This window comes from Eurytemora carolleeae, unplaced genomic scaffold, assembly GCF_000591075.1.
Source record: "Eurytemora carolleeae unplaced genomic scaffold, Eaff_2.0 scaffold773, whole genome shotgun sequence".
In the NCBI taxonomy this organism is placed as follows: Eukaryota; Metazoa; Arthropoda; class Copepoda; order Calanoida; family Temoridae; genus Eurytemora; species Eurytemora carolleeae.
The window spans coordinates 124266-136837 of NW_019396899.1; the positions used below are offsets into that span (position 1 = coordinate 124266).

The following is a 12572-nucleotide window of genomic DNA, read 5'->3' on the forward strand; positions in this document are numbered from 1 at the left end:
ACTTGCTGAAACATAACGAATCACAAAATGTACATATGCATCTAATTTGCAATTTCAAGACGCAGTCGACTTTAAATTGGGTTTTACCTAATTTGTTTAGCATGTAATTGAAAAGATATAAATCACTTTTTTCTAGTATTAGCTTTTAAGAAGCAATATTGGTAAAATTCAAGTCAATTTTGCGTCAGATCTTGCAACCTTTGGATTACGGTGGCTAAGGCTCGCTCAGTTTCTTAAAATACAAAAAGACAATGCTACATTTTGTTGTTTCAAAAATCATTTTCTAAAATTTCTTTAAATATTTGAATTTTCCAATATTTATTTAAATAACCTGAAACAAATTTCAAAGAATTGAAGTATTTCTATTAACCTGGTTCCTAGAGCTCCTGGAAAACTATGAATAATATTTATATTAAACAGACTTGATAGTAATATATTCTAGATAGAGCAATCATGGAGGAGAAATAAATCATAAATTTAATCAAAAATATATCTCAACTTATACATAAAGGAATCGGCTATTTTATTCAATCTCAGACAGAAAGAAATATGGCACTTGAAATAAGAAAATTCATAAATTACCAGAATCTCGTCAAAATTTTGCAGGCGCTTTGCGCCCCTGTTTTTGTAAAATAATTAGCTTTCTACGGTTGCTTTTCATATGCCACATAAGTTTTAAGTATCAAAGGTTTACAAAGATTTAGGCATAAGAAAAATTGAGTTTTAAACGGCCACAAACTTTTCCTTGGGTCATGAATGCTCATTTTAAAATTTCTATGTTTGAAAAGACATACAGTTCAAATATAAAGAGGCATTGGAAAAATTTATAAAATGTCGTATTCTTAACTTGCAGATATTTAGTTTTTAAAATAAGTGATTCGATGGAGCTCTTTATAACTATTCCCGCATGGTGCAAGGTTATTTATTTATAATTGTATAATAGTATAAACCCATTGACAAATTTCACGACGACATTTCATAATTTCTTTTAAAATCTCTTTTTCAACAAAACCCGAGTGGACCATCCGGGACTAAAAAGGAGACTAGGACAGTCCTTGCGACTAAAATTTTGAAAATCCGCGAAATTTTTTGTGAAAATCCGCGAATTATTTTTGTTTTGTTTTACGATGTACACAAAGAGAACATGTTCACAACTAATTCAGAAGATGGGCGCGAAGCGCCCTCTAAGGCTAGAAAGAAGGGCGCGAAGCGCCTGGAATTTCTAGTTTAATACAAAATTGTATCTATATGAATTTTCGTATAATTTTGCCACAGTTTTATATCAATTTCTCGTGACAGGAACATCAGATAAAAGGTATCGTTTAGCGCCTGAGATTCTCAGATTTCAGCCCATAACTCCTTTTACTATTCCCATACAGTCCCTTTAAAGAGTTGTATGTCGTCATCATTGTCTCTAACCTTCTGCCTCATCCTATGTGGTTCACGTAAAATTACATACAGGGCATCCCACAAAACAAGACAGTTGGTGAATAGTTTAAAATGTCTTCTTCCATAATTACTTAAGTTGTTTGATACTAAAGAGACTAATAACATTTTTTATATGACAGTTATACTAAAGTAAAATTGAATTCAAAGTAAAATATATATAAGCTATACATTTTTTTAAAAGAAATAAACTGCAAAAAGTCTTTGATATCTGATACAGTATATGGAAGAAGACACTCAAAACGTTTCACCAACTGTCATGTTTCGTGGGACACCCTGTATGTGTGAATATATACCAGTTACATACGAGTATACTCAAGCTGTGTTTTTTCTATTATTATCTAGAAATATGTGTGACAACTTTTTCAAAGTTTTGCGCCATTACTGATAAAGATCGTGCAAATGTGTTTTAAATTATAGTTCTATAAATAAAGATGAATTTAATTTAATTTATCAAAAAGATTTGTAAAGAAATATCTTGTTGAAACTTATTGAACCTTAAAAGCTAAACAGAAATTTCCATATTCAGTTCAAGGTCTGCATAAATAGTGTTTCCATATTTTTGATGGATAGTTTATAGAATGTCGTCTTATACCGAGCAAAATTTGGGACCAAGCTGTAACCTAAAAAAAATCTCTTCAACGTACATCATAAGGTTGCATTTCAGTTTAATTTTTACATTACTCATAATCTTTGTAATAGTTCCTACCCATTGAAACAAAAAGAGACTTGTAGCACTAAAATTTATAAAAGTTATAAAAGTTTGCCATTTTGGCTTGGTTGAGTTTGTAAATTTTTTATTTTAATTTTATTTGATTTCAAAAAAAGTCTCAAAAGAGAATGTTGTCATAGAGAGGAGTAGTTGATGTGAACATGGCCAAAAAAACGATACTGCATGCAGTTATATCAGCTATAATATGCGAAATATATCGTAAATATTAAAAGACAATGTGTTTTTTAACATATTATTATGTATCTTTTTTAAACATTTAAAACAAGAGATGTAAATGAAAAAAATTGTTTATATAAAAGAACTCGTTCTATAAATGAAAATCTCAAACAATTTCAGCCAGCATGATTTATCAAATGAAAATGAAAATTTCACAGGAAATGATTTTCAAATTTATTTTATCACAAAAGTACAAAAACATTACATTACTCTATGTTACACTATAAATGGATTGAATGTCAGTAATGTTTGGTCCAGTAGTGCTGCTAAGACCCTAAGAAATGTTCCTCAACCTCGAGAAGTCTCATGGCAACTAAGAAAATTTTACTTCAAGAATAAATAATAAATGTTTTATTTAACATTGACCAAGAATGTAAGGCAAGGAAAGTTTATTGCGGTTGTGTATACTCTGCGTTCATAATGAAACCAGTTCTTTTGGGGCGGAATTTGTAAACAAGAATAGATGCATCAGTGTTCGTTTAGTATCCGAGGAGGTTAAAAGCATTAAACTTTGATAATTTTGATAATTCACATAATAGTTTCCTATGACCAGAATATTTCATTGATTATTTATGTGAAAGACGGATCCCATGTCAGGCTTTGACATCCGTCTTGTGTTTACATTACCGCCCAGAGACTGTACACTGCAGTACAAAAGATGTGTACACTTCTGAAATAACTTTCCTTGCATTACATCCTTGACATCGACTAAACCTTGTTAAAAAAGATGAATTTAAATTAAACATGATTCCAGGACTCTCTGTTTCCGGCGCGGTAGTCCGAGTTGACGTCAGTGCAATGAGATCAAAGTGTTATCATTAATACAAACGTATACCATTGTAAAGGTTGTCCACTATAGAAACTGAGACAGAAGAAAAAATGCTCTCACTCAATTTTGAATTTATGAGCTGTATTAATCATTCATACTTTACAGGGAAATCAACCCTATCACGGTTGGGGGTGGGGGTGTATTCCACCCCCCCCCCCTGTGGTTTTTTCTGAATAACATAAAAAAGGCTTCCATTAGAACGCTAAAACTTCTTCACTTTTTCAATATCACAGTTGTGTTATTTGTGTACAATTTTTGAAGAATTTTTTTTTTTATGCATAGGGTAGGGTGGAGAACGGTAAAACGGCGGGTTGGTGTTTAAAAAAAACCCAAAATTGGTAAATAATTTTTTTATAAATTAAACTACAGTGCTAAGACTAAGAATATATTTGAGAAGGCTTTAAAAATGGATATTATAGCATGTGTCATATGTTAACATTTGTGCAAAGTAAAAATAACAATTTTGAAAAATGTTCGACATACTTTTTTAACTTTTTAAAAATCCTCCCCTACATTTAACCATTACCGTTAGAGGTCTACTTTTTTTAATGAGCAGGCCTTGAAAAGTTGGACTAGGGACATGTATCACACTCTCCTATTTCAACTCTCAGGCCAAAATAATAAGAGGGGGACACACTCCCCCCCCCCATCTGTATTAGACAAAAATAATCCAATCAGGATAGGGTTAAGGAAACCCGTGGTTAAGTCAAATTTTTATTTTCCCGAAGAAGTTCAGTGAAAGCCAGAAAACTGTAGAGTAGGAAGACAACATTGAAGTGTTTTTTGATGTTGTTCCTACTAGTATAGCAAATAGCTTTACTAGTGACTTAAAAACTCACTCATTAAGTGAAATGGGTCTATTTGCTCTGCACAACCGCTGTCGGTAATGATGGTCAGTAAAATTTGTAATCACATATTGATAACCATATTTAGATTAGATTTCACTTTCCCCAGATTCCTGAAAAATATTATTATCAGATTCTTTTAGAAGCTTAGTTTTTAAAAGCTGGTTGCAGTGAATAGTCTCTGTCAGCATTTTCCCCTTTGTAATAGGTTTTTGACTTAATTAGGGCAAATTTCATGAAAACTTTAGCTCCCAAGGTGGTCTCTGGGCATGCAGAGAAAATTCTTTTACTTTAGTAATATAAATTATAATCATTTAAAACAATTGCAGTTGTTCCAAAATCGGGGAAAAAAAGGTTTGTCCGTAAAGCCATTGTTCTCCCTCTGTCAGCGTTACCCACGGTAAGCTTAGGGCATGAGTTTTGTTGACAAAAAATAATTTCGAAACTAAGAAACTTTTTTAATTGAAATACTTTAAACATTGCTTTGTTAAATTACGAAAAAGAAAATTTAGAAGACGTTTCTCAAATTCCATATTTAATTTTACCCCCTGCATATAAACCATTTGTTAAACAGCACAAAAGTTGAAGTCTTCCCGAGTGGACCATCCGGGACTAAAAAGGAGACTAGGACAGTCCTTGCGACTAACATAGGCGCTCTTTTGTTTAATGTAGCAAATTTCAGAGAGCCCAGCATGGGGTCATTCAGAAAACAAGCTAGAATGAGACTAAAAACATGCCTATTTGAGATATTTTTTTTTCCCACAGTTTGAAGTTTGGGTTTATGGGGGGAGTGTCCTAAGAAAGAGAGGTAAAGAATGTGTTACTATCTTCCTGTCTATTGTCTTATCTTTATATCTATGTCGTGAATCTATAATCTCAACCAGATGTTAAAATTATCAGAGACCTCCCCTTCCCTGTCTTCTCCCCCTCTCCTCTCTCAATGTCATATAAGCTGTTAGAGGCGGATCTTGTTTAGGCAGTTTTTTAGGCAAAATTAGCCTGATGTAGTTTAAGCTGTTTCGATTGCGAATTATTTTGACTAAATGCAACTTAAATTATTTTTTGTTGTTAAACAAAATTTTATAAAAGTTTATCAANCTAGGTTAAAGTGTGAGGCCGCATAGAGAGATCCTGTTTCCGGATACAGATTATTTTTTTAGATACTGATCATATTTCTAGATACAGATCCTGATCCTTAATACAGCTCCTACTTCTAGATACAGATCTTGTTTCTAGATATAGATCCTACTTCTAGATACAAATCCTGTTCCCTAGATATCGATTCTCTTTCTAGATACAGATCCTGCTTCTAGATACAGATCCTGTTTCTTAAAACAGATCCTGCTTCTAGATACAGATCCTGTTTCTAGATATAGGCCCGGCTTCTAGATGCAGATCCTGCTTCTATATACAGATCCTGTTTCTAGATAAAGATCATGTTTCTAGATACGGATCCTTTTATTAGATACAGATCATGTTTCTAGATACAGATCCTGTTTCTAGACAAAGATCCTGTTTCTAGATAAAGATCCTGTATCTAGATACAGACCCTGTTATTAGATACAGATCATGTTTTAGATACAGATCCTGTTGTTAGATACAGATCATGTTTCTCGATACAGATACTGTTATTAGATACATATCATGTTCCTAGATACAGATCATGTTTCTAGATACAGATCCTGTTATTAGATAAAGATCCTGTTTCTAGATACAGATCCCGTTTCTAGATAAAGATCCTGTTTCAGGATACAGATCGTGTTATTAGATACTGATCATGTTTCTAGATACAGATCCTGTTTCTAGATAAAGATCCTGTTTATACATACAGATCCTGTTATTAGATACAGATCATGTTTCTAGATACGGATCCTATTATTAGATACAGATCATGTTTCTAGATACAGATCCTGTTTCTAGAAAAAGATCCTGTTTCTAGATAAAGATCCTGTTTCTAGATACAGATCCTGTTATTAGATACAGATCATGTTTCTAGATACTGATCGTGTTATTAGATACAGATCATGTTTCTAGAAACAGATCCTGTTATTAGATACAGATCATGTTTCTAGATACAGATCTTGTTATTAGATACAGATCATGTTTCTAGATACAGATCCTGTTTCTAGATACAGATCCTGTGTCTAGATACAGATCTTGTTTCTAGATACCGATCCTAATTTTATATACAGATCCTGTATCTCAGTTTTCTCTATTTTCCATCTTATTCTGTTTCTTGAGATAGATCCTGTTCATCATGTTTTTGGTAAATATCCTATTTCTAAACACAAAACATACAGACGCCGCGCTGTTTTACGATACAGATACTTTATCATCTGGCTTTATCAGGCATATTAGTTTAGAGAAAATATTAATATAAAAACATACATATTCGTTTTGGCCTTTTTGTAGTGGTTGTAGTTGCAGTTGTAGTTGTAGTTGTAGTTGTTGTTGTTGTAGTTGTAGTAGTAGTAGTAGTTGTAGTTGTAGGTGTAGTAGTAGTTGTAGTTGTAGTTGTAGTTGTAGTTGTAGTTGTAGTTGTAGTTGTAGTTGTAGTTGTAGTCGAAGTTGTAGTTGTTGTGGTTGTTGTGGTGGTTACTGGGCACACCCCAGAAACCACATATCCAGAAACACCAACAGCTTTTGATGTTTCTTTAGAAGAACCAGTTTTGATCAAACATGCCTCGCTGCTGGATTCCCAAAAATAGTTTGTACACGGACTTTTTTCAATATTATTATTATCCAATATTCTTTAATTTTATGATATCATTTGCGATCAGATGTTCCAAAATTTTTTGCTTTATTTTTAGACAACTTTAATTGAAATATTTCACCAATAGCATATTTCTTTGCTTCAAAGTTGTTTTTCAATTTGTAGGATTAATTTATTACACCTAAGATTACAGTGTGCAGAGTGATTAAGTTACTTTTTCGTCCTAAAACAGGGCAAATAGTTAACTTTATCACCCTTTATCATTAAAGATGTTATTCTTTGATGATTAAAAATTTCTTATGTTTATAATTTTAATAATATACAGCCCTGTATGCAGTGCAAAAGCATTTGCATGCTTTAGAACTTTTCACTCCGCCAACTTTAATAAAAAAAATTGTTAACGAAAAAAAAACGCTTGCTTTATACATAATGATTAAACTTACTAAGGGTTTGCTTTTGGGAATTGAATATGAATAAGTAATACATATGAGACCTAATTTTAACTCTGTCAGGAAACATAAAAAGTCATTTAAAATATGAAAATGCAAAAATATGGTTCACAGTGACACAGCTATGACTTTACTAAACTCATACTACCAGTTTCTGACAAACTTTAAACCTAGATTAAAATGAGACCCATTAAATCATAAGAAAATGGAAATTTTTAAACACATATGTAGCTCTTTTAGTTTTGATTTACACAAAAATCTGAAGAAAAACATTTGTTCAAAAATAATCTAGCAGAATTTTGCTTATTGTGTTGTACAAAGAGAATTGTCGAAATCAAACACTTTTCAAGAAAAACTACGAAATCTTTCACATTTTAATCAGTGAATTGGGCATGGCCATTTTTAAATGGAGGATTACTTGAAATTACAAATCAGAAGTTGAAATGAAATACATCATTGATTTTGAAAACAGTGATAATCAAAAAACCGTGGAATAGGAAAACAACCTTAAGACTTTGGTTATGCCTTTAAATATTGTAGTTAACAAAAGACATGGCAATCAGGCAGTGTAAACAAGCCCATTTCCCTTTATAAGTGAAATAATAAGTTAATAATAAAACAATGTGCATTGAAATATCATCATATACACTTAATAGTTGATTTAATGCTGTCTTCCTATCTTCCTATTCCACAGTTTTCTGTATTACCTTCTGCAGCCACAACACCATCATATTGTACATCTTTACTTGTGCAATAGCTTTTAGAGGTACAATCTAATCATATTCTAATATATAATATCAACACAATTATTACAATGCATGACTATTATCATTATTAACTATTATTGTTATTAATTCATTGCTATTATTATTTGAAGGATTAAAGATCCCATGTATGTATTGAAATTTTTCTTATAAATAACAGGAACTTATCTTTAAATACACTTAGGCATTTACAATTTACTAATTAGTTTATTCAATATCAAAATAATGCCATTATACACTTAGGCATTTACAATTTACAATTTGCAAATTAGTTTATTCAATATTAAAATAATGTCATTATACACTTAGGCATTTACAATTTACAATTTACAATTTACAATTTACTAATTAGTTTATTTAATATTATAATAATGTCATTATACACTTAAGCATTTACAATTTACAATTTACAAATCCTTCATTTAATTGTATATTTTTATCCATAAACAACTACATTTCCAATGAATTATACACAAATTACAATTTATGTATATATGACAATTTACAAATACGTTGTAAATTTACAAATGACAAAGGAACATTACATGCACTGGTCTCATACTGAGCCTCTAATGGTTTACCTGTCTCGATCTGCGTTTTTTTTGTCCGATCATAACTCAGGAACCCCTGGACCGATTTGCCTCAAATTTTGATTGGAGAACTCGGTAGACCCACGGTAATGTCCTTAGATTTGTTTTGAGATTCTAAGTTTAATTATTTTAAAAAAAATTGTATTTTGAGAAACTTATTCTTTTTCCTACTTTTCTTAGATATATGATTCTAATGAGCCATCATTCAGCAAAAAGTAAGCTGTTTGTACTCATCCTCAAGATTGTAGGGGATTTTTTTTTAATTTTAGTTTTTGGAAAAACTGAAGATTTTCCTGGTTGCAGAGCTTTTTTATCTTTACAGGCAGTACATCCTTTACTTTCCCTGTATTAAAAATAAGTATTGGCTATTCGTGATTCGAAAATTTTCAGTAATACATTTAAATTATTTATAGTTTAACTCAAATCTCTACATCTAGGCTAGGTATCTATCTTAATGAATTATAATGTTTTATAAGTTGAATTCTGTTGAAAATCTAGTTTTTTAGTTTTCACTCAGTATTTGACTCTTGTTGAGTTTTTCTGGTAAAAAAAATGTTCGCTCTGGAATTTACAACTTGCCTCCTTTACAAATTCCTTACTACGGGCCTGTTCGGCTCAATCAAAGTGTATCATCTACTCTTTGCCTTGTGCCACTTTTCAACAGAAGGAGGGAGGACATTATCTAAGACAAAAAAGAAGAGAAGGGGAAAATGTAGGAGACGCAAAAATGTAAACAAGGATGAAAGGGGAAAAATTAACAACCGAATTCTGAAAAAAATATCTTTTCTTGTAAAATTGCCTTGTTCACACCTTGTTTACACATTGTTCACACATAGTTCATTCATTGTTCACACATTGTTCACACTTTGTTTACACATTGTTCATACATTGTTCACACATAGTTCATTCATTGTTCACACCTTGTTTACACATTGTTCACACCTTGTTTACACATTGTTCACACATAGTTCATCATTGTTCCCACATAGTTTATTCATTGTTCACACATTGTTCACACTTTGTTTACACATTGTTCATACATAGTTAATACATTGTTCACACATTGTTCACACTTTGTTTACACATATGTTCACACTTTGTTTACACATAGTTCATTCATTGTTCATTCATTGTTCACACATTGTTCACACTTTGTTTACACATTGTTCATACATAGTTCATTCATTGTTCACACATTGTTCACACTTTGTTTACACTTTGTTTACACATAGTTCATTCATTGTTCATACATTGTTCACACTTTGTTTACACATTTTTCACACACTGTTCATTCATTGTTTACACATTGTTCACACATTGTTCATTCATGGTTCACACATTTTTCATGCATTGTGCATACATTGTTCATGCATTGTTCATACATTGTGCATACATTGTTCATACATTGTTCATACATTTTTCAAACATATTGTTCATACAATTTCTTCTATTCGATTTCTGCTCACTGTTCATACAATATCACAAAGTCATCTGAAGAAACTAGATACATTCACTGATGAATTTGTGAAAAAATGGACTGGATTACCACTCTGTTCAACAAATGCTGCTCTACACTTGAAACCTGACTTAGACATCTGCACTTCAATATCCACCCTGTACAAAACAACTAGCTAATGACGCAAGCATACACTAGGATAAGAATACTAGGTGATGAAACAGTTAACTCTGCCTTACAATCTAAATTAGACAGGGAAAAAAATTGGCTCCGCAAAAATTCCACCACAGACTATGCAGAAAAAATGTTTCAACAAGCCACATTAGATAACTATGGACAAGCAGAAATGCCTCTGTGGGATGGCCAAGCTTCCAAACATCAATGCTATAGAAAAATGAAAAAACTGTCAGTGAAAAAGTATCTTTTGAAAATGAAACTTTCAGGAGAGAACATACAAAAACACTCATAAAACAAGGACATTTTCTCTGCCTGGCAATGATTGAAAATCTTACATGATCTGAAAATCTTACATGTTCAATCTGAAGAAAGGTACACTGAAATCTCTACTCAACTCCTGTTTGGACACCCTGCCAACACAAACCAACCTTCTACAATGGGGAAAATCTGCATCAGATCTCTGTAAACTATGTCTACAGGCAGGCGCTGAATTGCAAGGTAGAAGCCAAGAAACTTCAAACCATATTTTGAATGGCTTCAAGGTTGCACTACACCAAAAAATACTTGGAGGCACAACAATCTTATAAATATATCACTGGATTAATTGATATTGACCGATTTTTGGTGAAATGCCGACATCCCGTCCCATATCCTTCCAGGGGGAGGTGCTGTTCCCCCCCCCCCCCCTACCTCCTTGTGACCGCGCAGACACCAGATCTAGTAATTATCGATATAATGGAGAACATTTTATCACAGATATAACAACTAGGGATGTGTCTGTTCACCCTTTTGAAATCGGCTCAAGAGGATATATCTCACCATCAAATAAAGCAAATCTAAAGAAACAGCATGTTCTGCAAACCCAGTGTTAGTTTCAAAGCAATGTGCGAAAATCTATCAAGCCTTGCAGTGCTGTCATCATATGTTTTTAGAAAACATAAAACGCTATAGACTGGGACCAAGAAACCCCATTTCTGAAAACCACCTCTAAATAACTGTAAAACTACACTCATGCTAAAAGTTTTGTATTGCACCTGTTTTTTTGAAAACCCGGTCAATTATAAAATGCGATATCCAGAGAAAAGAGTATTAGTCCTAAATTGTAAACTTTATATTGTTTAATGTAATTTTGCTTTAGACAAATATTAATGATGAATATACATATATATAAGTGTTAAAAGTTACATAAACCAAAACCATTTGGGGTCACAGTGTACACAACCAGAGTACACTCGTACCATTTAGAAGATTCCGAACCGTCAGATTCATCAGATCATTCTTAGATTTTACCGCTCTAAGCGCAGCGCAGTAGAGATTTGTGTGCTTAAGGTGAGAGATGTGTGTTTTGAAAACGTGTATACACTATACAGTGAACAGAACAGACAGCACACACGTTAAGCTTTCAGGGATGGGGAGGGGGGCGAGCTTTCAGAGGCGTATTCAGGGGGGGGCTATGAGACTAAGCCCCCCCTGGACCAAGGAAATCTATGGATTTCATGGGGGGTGTTCAGGCCAATTCCTGAATATGTGAATACGCCCCTTAGCTTATTACATTATGATTATTCAAATTATTATTTTTTTATGCAGGGTATCCCTCGAAACATAACAGTTGGTGAATAGTTTGAAATGTCTACATAGTTTTTAAGTATTATGTTGATACCAAATAATAATAAATGCAATATGGCAGTCATATAATAGTAAAATTGATTTCAAAGTAAAATATATTTGACCTTTGAGTAAAAGATTTTAAACTGCAAATAGTCTTTGATATCAAGTACAGTTTATGGAAGAGGACATTCAAAACTTTTCACCCACTGTCATGTTTCGTGGGACACCCTGTATAAATACTATAAAGCAGGGACCCCTGGACCGAATTGCCACAATTTTCGATTGGGGAACACGGGGACCCACATGAATGTTTTTAGATTGGTTTGAGATTGTAAGTTGAGTATGGTCGAGTTTTTTAGCGAAAATTTAGTTCTCTGGTAAAATTATCCAAGTACGGGTAAACGGTTTGAGTAATTATGAGTATCCTGGGCAGCGCCGGGTTCCCAATTATCTGTTAGGATTTGGTCACTTATATAGTTACTAGGCTCTTAGGACGCTTCGCGCCCATCTTCTATTTAAAAAAAAATTCGCGGATTTTCAAGAATTTTTTTTTTTACAAAATTAAAAACCTTTAAAACACATTTTTTTTAATTTTTCACATTAATAAACCTTCCCTGTGGCCTCACGTGATCTCCCACAAAAAATTTGGGCCCGATCGGTTCAGCCGTTTTGACGTTTATAGGATACAAACAAACAAACAAATAGACACCCAAACAGACAAGCTATATTATATATAGATTTCAAAA

The 12572-nt window shown here is 32.7% G+C and overlaps 1 long non-coding RNA gene across 1 annotated transcript; it reads right to left on the reverse strand.

Moving 5' to 3' along the window:
• Nucleotides 1–2555: 2555 nt before the first annotated feature.
• Nucleotides 2556–5151, reverse strand: LOC111709912 (uncharacterized). Its single transcript, XR_002766965.1, has 2 exons — nucleotides 4064–5151; nucleotides 2556–2708 (listed from the first exon to the last, which is right to left on the reverse strand). It is a non-coding gene; the product is annotated as an uncharacterized LOC111709912 (long non-coding RNA).
• Nucleotides 5152–12572: the final 7421 nt, after the last annotated feature.